The sequence below is a fragment of the Microcebus murinus genome, chromosome 14 (genome assembly GCF_040939455.1).
Source record: "Microcebus murinus isolate Inina chromosome 14, M.murinus_Inina_mat1.0, whole genome shotgun sequence".
Classification (NCBI taxonomy): Eukaryota; Metazoa; Chordata; class Mammalia; order Primates; family Cheirogaleidae; genus Microcebus; species Microcebus murinus.
The window spans coordinates 18247470-18262207 of NC_134117.1; positions in this window are offsets into that span (position 1 = coordinate 18247470).

Genomic DNA, 14738 nt, shown 5'->3' on the forward strand with positions numbered 1-14738 from the left:
CTATTGACCTTGTTTACATACTAAAGCAAGATTGTTCTTTCCTTTGTTTGCCCCTCTTTCCCCCCCAGACCTCTGTACTCTTACATCAAAGGAGTTGTTTTGTCTGTAATTATATCGTTCTGCACACAAAGGCTGTTTAATTATTGAGAAGGTGATAGATGAATTGCCATTGAGACCTTCCCACCTTGCACTGGGATGAGATGCTCTTCCCTCTGTCATGGACAATTCCGGCTCTCATGGGCTCCTTCACCCTGGTCTTCCTTCCTCATCCACTATCCCCTTGCAGGCCTTTTCTGCCTAAATCCATCACTCCAACTTCTAGCTTTACCTTGGATCTTGCCAAAATGTCTCCATCAAGTTCTTCCATCAGGTTCTTCCCTGCTCTTTGCCCTGTGGTCCTTCTACTTAGAATTGGAAAACATCATCAAGAGACCCTCTGCCCCTTGCATTGTCCCTTGAGTCCTGATTCCCAAAGCTTTCCTAGCCATGTTTTTCCTGGGCACCTTTCCCTTTGGAAAGGAATCATTAAGCTGAGGTGCTGGCTCACAGCTCCATCTCCTTGGGGGCCTTAATCTTGCCTTCACCTGTTAGGAAGGATGAGTGGCTCCCTAGAAAGCCCAGGATTAGAGGGTTAGGAATGGTAAGACACGGGCAGAATGGCAGGAACAAGGAGAACTATGAGACTTGCCTCTCCCACTGGTTTAAACGTGTTGGCGAGACCTCCTTCAACCACTCCCATGCTCCCAGCCCCACCCCCACACTCATCAGTGGGTGTAGACATAGGCAGAGGATAAGTAGCCTCCGCCCTACAGTGGAGCTCACTGGGTGTCACCTGCTTCTGGGGACATTATCTCGGCTGTCCTGGACTCTGCCCTCCTTTCTCCTAGAACTCTGAGTCTGTCAGGCCCTTCCTGGCTCAGCAAACTCCTGGACTTCTATCCAATGCCCAGTACTTACAGGGTTTATTAGACTATGAGCTCATCAAGGGCAGGGAGCACACCTTAGCCTTCCTGGCATCCCCAGCCCCTGGCACGTAGCTCAGCATGTATATGGCACGAAACAGGGGCTTGGATCATGAGGGTCAAAGGAATGAATGCTCTTTCTGCCTGGTCAGAGACTAGGTGCTGGTCTTTCATGGCTTCTTTGCTCCAGTGTGGTGAGAAGAGGCATTTGACACTGTCTGCAAAACTATTCCTGAGTCACCCACATTAAAGTTTAAATGTCTAAATGCTGTCTTGGTGGAGAAGCCAGAAACCCATTGAGCCAGATGGTTGAGATTCCCTTACCAAAGATGCAGAGTCTCTGCTGCCCTTTCCCCTGTCCTTACTGTTGGTGACAGATCTGGTGACAAGATGGATCTTCTCTGTTATAAGATGCCTCTGATAGAGAATTTTCAAAAATCACCAGGTAATGAAGTTAGTGGCCTGAGACCAAATTGAGAGTCGCATGCTTTTTTCTTATCTCCCCATTCTAGGATGTCTTCTCAGTCCTTCAGGCCCTAATTTCTCTAACATCTCCATTTTTTAAAATGAATTGAACAAAGTTAAGTTTATGTACATCGAAGTGTCAGGTATCAGTGACTGACTAGCTTAAATATGACTTCCCAGAGGCATTGGAAATTAAAGATGCCCAATGCCTTAAGCTAAAGGAATAAAGTTCTAACGGTGAAATATTAGGCATCAGGAGATGGAACGGAAAGGTAGTTTGTAGGTGACAAAGAGTCTTCCTCCTGATTATCAGCTGAGCTTGTATAAGTCTCTTAATGTCTCACATACTTAGTGTTCTCATCTACAAAGCAGGAAGAACAATGTTTGTCTTGTGAAGGGGTATATATGAAGGAATTTTGGAAACTCTAAAGTGTGTACATGGCCAGGCACGGTGGCTCACGCCTGTAATCCTAGCACTCTGGGAGGCCAAGGCGGGCGGATTACTCGAGGTCAGGAGTTCAAAACCAGCTTGAGCAAGAGCGAGACCCCATCTCTACTATAAATAGAAATAAATTAATTGGCCAACTAATATATATAGAGAAAAAATTAGCCGGGCATGGTGGCACATGCCTATAGTCCCAGCTACTTGGGAGGCTGAGGCAGGAGGATTGCTTGAGCCCAGGAGTTTGAGGTTGCTGTGAGCTAGGCTGACGGCACGGCACTCACTCTAGCCTGGGCAACAAAGCAAGACTCTGTCTCATAAAAATAAAAAAATAAGTGTGTGCACATGTCAGGACAGTATTGGGCTATGAGAGTCCTAGAAGATTTTCAGGGAAAACAAATACAAAACACAAGAACTACAAACAGATAGGAGCAGGAAGGAGTTAGAAGACCAGAGTTTGGGGCCAGCTCTCCTACTGCGCTTCTGTGTAATTTTTAGACAAATAATCTCCCCATCTGGGGCCTCAATGTCCTTGCTGGTGAAGGGAGGCACAGAGTCTACCTCCCTTCCCCATTCCAAAAAGCTTCATTAATTCATCTCCCCTATGTTCATTAATTAGAAACTGGGATGTCACTGCCCACTGCAGATCAGCGTGGGAGAACCAGTCTGACCACATTGAGCTGGTAAAATTCTAGCCAAAAGCAAAGAAACTGACATTTTAGGTTACCCAATCTGCTTTATCTATGGGAAAAACCTGCTGCCCATTGGTTCTTTTATAAAGCCAAAAAACAAAGTTAGAGAAGTCCCATTCCTGTCTTCAAGTTGGTCCAGGAACACAGGACCTCTGGGCTAAATAATCTGTAAGAGACCCCCCCTCACCCCCCACCCCACATTGGAGGATACATAACAATCTGCTGCTTCTAGTACCTGACCTTCTTCCTGGACACCTGCCCCCCATCCACCCTCTCCTCCCCTGTGAAGCCCATTTTCTCTTTTTCTTTTTTCTGACACTCCTGCCCGAGGCCTGCAAGTTGTCTCTCTTCCTTTCCTGACCCAAAGCACAGTTCACTTGGGTAAAAAAGAGGATGGGCACTACAGTGCGGATGTTTATTAGGGATAACAGATCCATGAGCGTGTATTCAACAGATATGTTAATTTATTCCATCAGAAGACATTGAAAGTCTTTCCATGGGCCAGGCTTGTTCTAGGTACAGGCACACAGCAGTGACCAAACAGCCAAAACCTCCCACCCTCGCAAGACTTATTTCTCACCCTGGTATACACAATGCAGATATACACATAGACATACATGCACACACAAAGACAGGCCCCTTATCTCCTGTGCCTTTCATACGATGAAATGTAAACTCCAAATTAGGGCTAGAGTCCAGGGATTCATACAGAAGGACTACTATATCCTCTTGTGCATCATAGGAATAGTCATAAAAGAGTGAGAATGTGTGGGCCTTCATGCTTCCTTTTCTCTCTTCTTGCTTATATTAGGAATTAATTTTTGTTTGCATATAACTGCTCCTTTGCTTGTTTCAACAGTAGCAAGATATACCATATTAGGTACTAGAATAGTTAAATTTTTTTTAGAATTTCACATGTCATTCTAATTCACAGAGGTCTGAAGATCTCACAAATACGTGTGCCTTGCCAAAGACTCACGTCAAAACAACTGTCTGAAATTATAACCTGCCTGGAAAAGTCAGAAACATAATCAGAGGCTGTTTCCATATAACTACACCCTAAAAACACCCATCCCAGACAGGCAGGCACATGAGAACAATTTGTTGGCATACAGTTGCAAGAATCTGCTCTAGACTTTTGATACTTAATTGCATCATTGTTCAAGTAGAATTGAGTAGAGAATCCCAAACACAGAGGGCTAGAATTGGGAAATTCTTCTCCATTTCCTGTTTCACTTTTCAAAGTCTTTAAAGAATTGGGCTCTGTCAAATCTTGGATTGAACTGGTGTTAAGTGAAAAGTCTTTTCCTCTTGTTAGTTTCATTCTTACCTCATTTGAAAGTGAACACTTTTGTGTGCATTATAAATACATGCGATGTGGTCTCATATTGTCTTAGAGATGCTATAATTATAAGATCTTAAATTCATAGAAGCTTAAAATATAGGCATACCTTGTTTTATTGTGCTTTGCTTTATCGCACTCGACAGATACTGTGTTTTATACAAATTAAAGGTTTGTGGAAACCCTGCCTCAAGCAAGTCTATTGGTGCCATTTTTCCAACAGCATGTGCTCACTTGAAGTCTCTGTGACACATTTTGGTAAATCTATCAATATTTCAAACTTTTTTATTATTTTATCTTTTATGGTGATCTGTGATCAGTGATCTTTGATATTAATATTTTAATTGTTTTGGGGTGCACCCATAGTATTCTGACTGCTCTACTGGACTGGCCATTCCCCCATCTTGCTCCCTCTCCTTTGGACTCCCTGTTCTCTGAGGTACAACAATATTGAAATTAGGCCAATTAATAACCCTACAATGGCCTCTAAGTGTTCAGATGAAAGGAAGAGTCACACATCACTCACTTTAAATCAAAAGAAATGATTAAGCTTAGTGAAATTAATTAAGGCAGGTCAAAAGCCAAGATAGGCTGAAAGCTAGGCAGTCCTCCTTTGCCAGTTAGCCGAGTTGTGAATGTAAAGAAAAAGTTCTTGAAGGAAATTAACAGTGCTACTCCAGTGACCGCATGAATGACAAGAAAGAGAAATAGCAAAAGGTGTGAGAGAGGCAAGAAAGCTGCAGAAGAAAAGTCAGAAGCTAGCAGAGGTTGGTTCATGAAGTTTAAGGAAGGAAACCATCTCCATAACACAAAAGGACAAGGTGAAGCAGCAAGTACTAATGTAAAAGCTGCAGAAAGTCATCTAGAAGATCTAGCCAAAACAATTGATGAAGATGGCTACACTAAACAACAGAGTTTTCAGTGTAGCTGCAACAGCCTTCTATTGGAAGAAGATGCCATCCAGGATGTACACAGCCAGGAGAGAAGCCATAGAGAGGAGAAGTCAATGCCTGGCTTCAAAGCTTCAAAGGCCAGGATGACTATCTTGTTACTTTAAGTTGGTGACTTGAAGTTGAAGCCAGTGACCATTTGCCATTCTGAAAATATCAGGGCCCTTGAGAATGATGCTAAATCTACTCTGCCTGTGCTCTATAAATGCAACAACATAGCCTGGATGACAGCACATCTATATACAGCATGGTTTACTGAATATTTTAAGCCCACTGTTGAGACCTACTTCTCAGGAAAAAAAAAAAAAAAAGATTGCTTTCAAAATATCACTGCTCACTGACAATGCACCTGGTCACCAAAGAGCTCTGGTGGAGATAAGTGCTGTTTTCCTGCCTGCTAACACAACACCATTCTGCAGCCCATGGATCAAGGAATAATTTCAACTTTCAAGTATTCTTATTTAAGAAATATATTTTGTAAGGCTATAGATGACAAAGACAGTGATTCTTCTGATGGATCTGTGCAAAGCAAATTGAAAACCTTATAGACAGGATTCACCATCTAGCTGCTATTAAGAGTATTCATGAGGCTGGGCGCGGTGGCTCACGCCTGTAATCCTAGCACTTTGGGAGGCCGAGGCGGGCGGATCGCTCAAGGTCAGGAGTTCAAAACCAGCCTGAGCGAGACCCCATCTCTACCAAAAATAGAAAGAAATTAATTGACCAACTAAAAATATATATACAAAAAATTAGCCGGGCATGGTGGCGCATGCCTGTAGTCCCAGCTACTCGGGAGGCTGAGGCAGTAGGATCGCTGAGCCCAGGAGTTTGAGGTTGCTGTGAGCCAGGCTGATGCCACGGCACTCACTCTAGCCTGGGCAACAAAGTGAGACTCTGTCTCAAAAAAAAAAAAAAAAACAAAAACAAAAACACAAACAAAAAAACAACAAAAAAACAAAAAAAAAAGAGTATTCATGATTCATGGGAGGAGGTCAAAATATCAACATAAACAGAAGTTTGGAAGAAGTTGATTCCAACCCTCACAGATGATTTTGAGGGGTTTAAAACTTCAAATTCCCAAGGAAATAACTGCAGGTGTGGTAGAAATAGCAAGAGAAGTGGAATTAGAAGTGGAGTTTGAAGATGTGGCTGAATTGCTTGCAATCTCATGATCGGATGTGAACGGATGAGGAGTTGCTTCTTATGAATGAGCAAAGAAAGTTGTTTCTTGAGATGGAAACTACTCATGGCGAAGATACTGTGAACATTGTTGAGATGACAACAAAAGACTTAGAATATTACATAAACTCAGTTGATAAAGCCTCAACAGGGTTTAAGAAGATTGACTCCAATTTTGAAAAAAGTTCTACTGTGGGTGAAGTGCTATCTAATAGCATCGAATACTGCAGAGAAATCTTTCATGAAACGAAGAGTCAATCAATGCAGCAAACTTCATAGCTGTCTTATTTCACAATATTACCATAGCCATCCCAACCTTTAACAACTACTATCCTGATCAGTCAGCAACCATCAACACTGAGGCAAGACCCTTCACCAGTAAGACAACTATGAATTGCTGAAGGCTCAGATGATTGTTAGCAGTTTTTAGCAATAAAGTATTTTTAAATTAAGGTATGTACATTGTTTTTTAGACACAATGCTATTACACAATTAATAGACTACAGTATCATATAAACATAACTTTTATATGCACTAGGAAACCAGAAATTTCATATGACTCACTTTATTGCCATATCCACTTTATTGTGTTGATCTAGAACAGGGTGGAGAACCCGTGGTCTTCTAGGGCTTTAAGTAGGACCTTTTGAATGAATCCAAATTTGACAAAATAAATCCTTTTATTTTTATTATTACATTTTTATTCGTCTTTTATATTTTTATTTTATTTTTAAAATGAACATATTTAAAATACCAAAGAATAAAATAAGTTTCAATAAAATAATCCTCCCAGATTGACCAGCGCAATTAGAACATTAGTAAGCCATGAGGACTACACTGATGGCTACTACTCTCATGATTTAGTCCTAACTTCCCCCACCTGACTGCCACTACTATCTCAAGAAGCTGGTTGGTAACTGTTTATAGGGGTTGAGTACACCTATCTGTTATTAGCTTTTGATAATTGTGCACTGTGTTTCTGTTTGAAGTGGAATTTGTGAATAGTTGAATAGCTCGACAGTATTTTTTTTTTTTTTTTTTTTTTTTTTTTGAGACAGAGTCTCGCTTTGTTGCCCAGGCTAGAGTGAGTGCCGTGGCGTCAGCCTAGCTCACAGCAACCTCAAACTCCTGGGCTCGAGTGATCCTTCTGCCTCAGCCTCCCGAGTAGCTGGGACTACAGGCATGCGCCACTATGCCCGGCTAATTTTTTATATATATATATCAGTTGGCCAATTAATTTCTTTCTGTTTATAGTAGAGACGGGGTCTCACTCTTGCTCAGGCTGGTTTCGAACTCCTGACCTTGAGCAATCCGCCCGCCTCGGCCTCCCAAGAGCTAGGATTACAGGCGTGAGCCACAGCGCCCGGCCCTCGACAGTATTTTTAATTCTGTCTGCTTAACAGCTCAACATATCAAAGAAGACCAAGAGAACATTGAAGGAAGAAAACAGATTTTTTAATGAAGTTTGGGAATTGCAGTATTATCTTGTTTCTGCTAAACAAGATGATTTGCTTGCTTTGTGGTACTGCAATATCAACATTAAAGAAATTCAATGCTCATCAGCATTACAACACTCATAAGGACCACAAATATTTTAAATTAGCGGGAGAGGCACAAAAGGTTGTATTGCAGAAATTAAAAGATGAAAAGCAAAAGCAAAGACAATTTTTTCAAGCAGCAATAAGACCTTGAAAGAAGCAACTCATGAAGTAGCTTACATACTCAGGAAAAAGGGAAGCCATTCAGTGATGCAGAACTTGTGAAAGAATGCATTGTCAAAGTTGTAGGATACTTAGACCCTGATAACATTTCAAAGTACAAACAACTGCCTCTTTCAAGGGGAACCTTAACTGATCGGCAGCATGAATTGGCCTTCAACTTAACAGAACAACTTCATACAATACTTCAAAGGGAAAATATACATTATTCAGTTGCTTTGGGCGAATGAGCTGATACTACTAACTTAGCATGGGTTTTATACTTCATTCAGGTCATAACAAAAGATCTTCTTTGCTACAAAGAGTTACTCACTTTGGGCACTCTTGTGAACAGAACATGGGGAATAGATATCTTCAACAACTTTCAAGATAAATGTCGAGAAGTTGGACTGGATTTGGTAAATTTAGTGAGTGTATGTGCAGATGGTGGACCCTCCATGACAGGAAAACATGAAGGGTTTATTGCACAGATTAAAAAAAAAGTATTAAGAGATCCAGATGCTCTCATTTCTTTTCATTATATCTTGCATGAGCAAAATCTCTGTGCTAAAGGTACTATTTTAAGTGGCACTTTGCAACAAGTTGTAAGTATTGTTAACTATATTTGTGCAAATGCAATACAGTAATGTCAGTTTCATAACATGCTAAAGTTGAAGGATGAGGTATTCAGTGTGGATTTGCCCTATCATTCTAAAGCGTGTTGGCTATTGCAAGGATAGGTGTTAGCCAAAATTTTTTCTCCGCAAGAACAGATAGTTAAATTTTATGAAAAACAGAATCAGCAATGTGAATTATTGAAAAGATTTCTATAAGAATATAGCATTTTTGTGTGATATAATGTCAAATCAGAATGGCTTTAATATTTCTTTACAAGGTAAAACTAAGTCTATATATAATATGTGGCAAAAAAAAAAAAAACCCAAGCATTTTGAAAAAAGATATCTTTTTTCTAAAACATTTCTTCAAAAGGAAATTTCAGATGAGCACTTTCCCCAGCTAGCAAAGATCATCTGTGAGCAGGATGACATATGTGAATCATTTGAAGAATACACAGCTGTTATAGACCTATTGGAGAATACCTATGGAGAATATGATAAAAATTTCACTGACTTTGAGAATCATGACATCACACTCAAATTAGAAATTCAGCCTCACCTAGTTGATATCACCAAAGCACCTAAATAACTACAAATGGAACTGATTGTGCTCTAAGTAGATGACATTTTAAAGTCATTGTTTGATGCTAAGAAAGACCCTACTGAAAAATTGAAAAATGCAGTAGAATACCCACAGCTTTGGCAACATGATCCAAAAATGCTTTCTTGCTTTTCAACCACTTATTGCTGCAAATCTACATTCTCCTACCTAATCCAAATCAAGATGCCCTTAAGGTCACAAATGACTGATACTCATCTAGAGGATCAACTGAAACTGCAGACCTCCATGCTGCAACCAAATATTCAAATGCCCTCCAACAAAAGCAGACACCTGACAAAGTCATTAGAAGGTTAGTTAACTTTAAAATTAACAAATAGTTTTCAATTTTGAAATTATTAAGTACATAGTAGTTAGAGTTTTACAAAATAATGTACATTTTAAGTATATCTAATTGAAGTTTCTTGAATGCAGCCTTATTTGATTACAGCTAAATTAATTCAGTCTTCCAACATGAAAATATTCCCTACCCCTGGCCTAGAACCAAACCAGTAGTATCTCTGGAATGTGCCAGTTTTCCAGGCCCTGCTCTGCAAGCACAATTTTATTTCATCCTCATAATCTTTGTGCCCTATTACCATCGCCCCCATTTTACATATGGAGATTGAGGAAAAATAAGTACCTTGACCCAGATAGCACAACCAGTAAGTGACAGAGTTGGAGCTCTTCTTGGTCTCCAGCCTGGAATACTACGATATTCCGTCTTCCTGTTTATGACCCACTTACCTTCATTCAGTTCTGTGCAGCCACACAAATGTAGGCAGTCTCACTCCTTGGGTTTATGTGCTTAACAAGAGTGCTTGTTCCAAATCCTCATTAGATTGTAGACTGAAAATTTCTCCAGTAAAGGAAACTTGAATTCTCCCTTCCCAGGTGGTAAGTTCTTCCGGAGCACCCATGGCACCTCCTGCAGGGCTTGACAAGGGCCGTGCATAGAGCGGCTGCCCGATGTGGGTTGTTGGGTTACTAGGAATTCCATGCAGGAGCAGCGCAGGAATCAGGCAGCACCTTTGGTGTTACTCATCCTCATTGGACATCACCAACCTCCCTTTAGTGCCCACAGTGACCTCTCAAGGTGACTGTCCTCCCTTTTACATGATTAGCCCCACTGCTGAGTTAGAGAACAGACACTAGGTCTTTATCCACGAAGGTCCTAAGAAAACACAAGCATTTGCCACCCTGGCCAGAGGTTGCGATGCTGAGGGTAATGCATAGGTGCATTTGAAAGGACTGTTGATCACATAAGGCAGATTCTCTGCCTGTGCTTGTGCATTAGAATCATTTAGTAGGATTGCCAAATTTATCAAACATTAATCAGGCGACTCAATTAATTCAAATTTTATCTTATTTTGAGTCAGAGTCTCACTCTGTTGCCCAGACTAGAGTGCTGTGGCGTTAACCTAGCTCACAGCAACCTCAAACTCCTGGGCTCAAGCAATCCTTCTGCTTCAGCCTCCCAAGTAGCTGGGACTACAGGCACGCGCCTGGCTAATTTTTGCAATATATTTTTAGTTGGCCAATTAATTTCTTTCTATTTTTATTAGAGATGGGTTCTCCCTCTTCCTCAGGCTGGTTTCAAACTCCTGACCTTGAGTGATCCTCCCACCTGGCCTCCCAGAGTGCTAGGATTACAGGGTGAGCCACCACGCCCGGCCTTGATTCGAATTTTAGATAAACAACAAATAATGTTTAAGTATGACCCATGTAATATTTTGGACACACTTATGCTAAAAAATTATCCATTGTCATGTGAAATTCAAATTTAACTGAGCATCCTGTATATATTATCTGGTAAGCTTAATTGGGAAATTTAACCTAGAATAACTACATCAGAATCTCTGAAAATAGGGTCTATTTACTAGTAATTGTAAAAGGCTTCCTGGGTTATTCTAGTAGGCATCTATGCTTGGGAATCACTGATAGAAGAAACCTAACATTTTGGAGGGCAAAGGAGAGAAAATGGGGTTTGGCTGGGAGCTGACAACCCCTGAGTAGGAAGTGGGTGGAGACATGTGACAAACCTCACCTACTCAAGGTTTCGCCTTCTGAGGGCTCTGCTGAGCCACATTCCAGAGACCAAGTCAGCACAGCCAGCATCACACCCCCAGGGCCACCCTGGGGTGCCCAGTGCCATCTCTAGGGAGCTCAGTGCCCTCCAGAGACAAAAACTCTCCTTCCAACCACATCCACCCCGAAACAGCTAAGCTAGCATATATCCAATTTCATGTTCTTTGTGTATGTGAGTTAAGCAGGTACCTAAATTTCTATTGTGACTTGGGGAGCTCAGAGTGAAGTCTGCCTTTGAGAAGTGATACAACACAGGGTCCCAAGCTTGGTATTTGGAGCCAGAGATCGGTTCAAATTCTGTTTCTGTCATTCACTTAGGTACATGAGCTCGGGCAAGTTATATAACTCTCCAGATCTCACTTTTTCATCTGCAAAAATGAGAATCATAATTATACTGACCTCATAAGAATATCATGAGAATCGAATGACACAATGCCAGTAAAATGCTAGCACAGTGCCTGGCATGGAGGAAATAGTCAATAAGTAGCTGTTATTGACTGAACCCCCTATAGATCCTCCTCTCCCAATGCTTGGCAGCAAAAGTAGAGAGGTCCGTTGGTCCATACGGGTGGGACTGTAGTATTGTACAACCTGGAGTCCCACCAAGGAGTCCCTCTGCTGGACAGAACATAGGCTCAAACCCCCTTATTCCTGCCTTTCAGGCTTTGAAGGGAAAACATAAACCAAGATGTTGGCCAAGCCTGTTAAAATAGGACAACTCATACCATAAGGGAAAGGACTGAGATGGACGAAAAGGAGCTGACTCCCTGAATTCTAGTTGTGATTCTGCCAGTAACTGATCATGACCTTAGGCAGGTCGATGCACCTCCCAGGGTTCAGTTTCCTCATCTGTATAATAGGTATAGGGCAGATGACACTTCCATCCATAATGCTCTGGATCAACTCCCTTGTAGAAATTCTGGCCCTGACTCTACAGCCGCCCTCCCCAGAGAATGAAGAATCTTTTCCTCCCTATTCCCAGGTTTGGAAGTGGAGCATCAGGGCTCATGCAGGGTGGAGAGCTTTGAGAGTTGTGGGTTTCCTGCTTACTCTTCAGGTACATATGCACATCTGTTTTTGCTAAAAAGTACAATAGACAATCATTAAATTGCATTTTTTACTTCAAAGAATGGAGGGAAACTATGCTTATTCCACCTTTTCCCCTTCTTTCAAGTGGTCTAAAACTCACTCATACTGATTATCAAAGTGCAAATAAAACTGAAATGCAAAAGGGCTATTTTGAGAGTGTCATTCAAAAGCCCCTCCCCACTCATTGGAGCACCCTGGATGCACCTGTTCTTTTTCTCTTAGGTAATCCTTTCCTAATCCTTTTTCAAATTTCACCTGCCATTCAGCGTCCACTGCTGTTGTCATTTTTGAAGGACAAACCTGTTTTTCAGGTGATAATTGTGTTGGCCATCTGTCTCCGTTAGCCATCCCCACCCCCATCTTTCTCTAAATCTTCAACTAAAATAATAGTGCAATAAAAGGCAACATTTTGTCTGGTTGCAACAGTATTGTGTCCATGTTTGTCCAATATCTGAGAGCAAACTATGTACAGACAGAAAAGTCTTCCTTGGGTTTTCAGAAGTTTTCCTCTTACAAGGGCTCAGAGCTAGAGAAATAGCTACCTCTCACCTCTAATGAAGAAAATCATTGTATTAGCGTGGATCCTGAGATGAGGTTCTGTTGCTTTTTTTTTTTTTTTTTTACAAGAAGACATAACTGGCTAACATTCACTCTTATGGGTATTCTGAGAAAGTGCCTGTCTCCATTAGGACTTGAGATAAAGTCCTAATCAAAGTGGTCACAAGCTCCTTTTGAAGCTGCACAGGAAATCTCTGGGAAACACAGTTAAAAGGACTGTAGTTCAAAGGAAATTTCTCCTTTATTAGTAATATTCAGAGATTTGTTTCTGATTCAATTTGGGTAACTTGCTTTGCTGAAAGAAATGCAATAGGAATTCAGGCAGTATCTCCAGGAGATCAAGCCCAAAGGGTGGGGTAGGGCTGTAGATAATTAATTTGGGGACATCCTCAGTCATCAGTCAGGGTTCTGATGTGGTGAAGCAAGACCCAACAGCTGGTTATGTTGGTGTTTCTAGGACAGCCGTTCTGAGCTATCAAGATTTAACACACTTTGATGGGGTTAATTTTATTGTGATAACAGATTTACTCAGAGAGGATCCTGGACTAATTTAGGACTGATTATCTCTCTGGAAAGATGGGCTCAATATATCTCACGCAGACATTTGATTAGCAAAGGACTTTGTTCACTTAAAAATGTTGATTAATTGTTCTAAAAATTGGAATGACACCAAAATTTCAGTGGGTTTTGTTTTGGTTAAGAGCAGGGGTCCTCAAACTTTTTAAACAGGGAGCCAGTTCACTGTCCCTCAGACCGTTGGAGGGCCGTTGGAGAGTGCGGTGCACATTCCACACATGCGCACTGTGGGCCTGGGATGAGTAGGCTGCTAAGCAGGACAGGCAGCGGTGGCAAAAACACCCTGTGGCCCAGATAAATGTCCTCGGTGGGCCGCATAAATGTCTTCAGTGCATGTGGCCACATGTGGCCCGTGGTTTGAGGACGCCTGGTTAAGAGGTATAAGTAAAAACATGGAGGAAAGAACATCTACTTCCAGGAAGAGGGGGTAGACATACCTTTCTCTCTTCCTCCTAAGTGCAACTAAACACCTCAGACATTATTTATAAAATAAGCACTAGAAGACTCCAAAAAGTGGAGAGAAAAAGGCAGACCAGCTAGGGATCTAAGGATCCAAGGAACAACACAGTGATAAATCTTCTGGGTTTTATTTTTGCCTGTTTATTCCAAACTTGGAGCTGAAGAAGCCAGTAACCTGGACACACCAAGAAGTACACACACACGCACACACACACACACACACAGGCTTAATAAGAGCCTGTTTTCTCTAGCCAAAGGACCAGGAAAGGGACAGCCTAGCAAGACCAAAAACTTTTAGATAATAACCACTCTACTCCAGCCAAACACTACAGAAAATCTGTGACTCCACCCACATTCTCACTGCAAAGGCCAAGTGGGGAGCCTAGACTTCCACCCTAGCCAGGCTGTATCAAGGCTTCCCAACACTTCCACCAGAATGGTGTCCGAGAAGGCAGAATCGGGAGCTGGGACCTTCAATCCTACCAGCTGGTAGTGAGGTTCCTCTCCATGCGTTAGGCGAGATCCCAGGGGAACTCCCCTCCCTGCACAGGTGCCCCTCTCAGGTGCCAATGGAGGCCACCAGGGGAACTTGGACTTCTACCTCCACCTAGCAGTAAGAGGCATAAGCCCCCACTTCTCCTGCCATGGCGGTGTTAGAGAAAGCCACATGAAACAGAAGGTTTAAATAAAATGCAAAGCCTTACAATAGAATAGAAACATTTGCAGGTTTCAATAGAAAATCATTCATCATTCCAAGAATCAGGAAGATCAAACCAAATGAAAAAGACAGTCAAGTCTTAGCTGAAGATGGGATGACTCAGAACCTTTAAAAGCTCTGTGCTTCTGCTCAGAAGCAGGGCATCGGTACTTTAAGATGGGAGTCTGCCAACCTCCTCATTTGCTGGCAAATTAATAAACTTCTTTCCTTCCCCTCAAAAAAAAAAAAAAAAAAAAGAACAGAAAGAAAATCAATAGATATTGGGATGGGGAGGAAAAATTGGGGAGATGTTGGTCAAAGGATCAA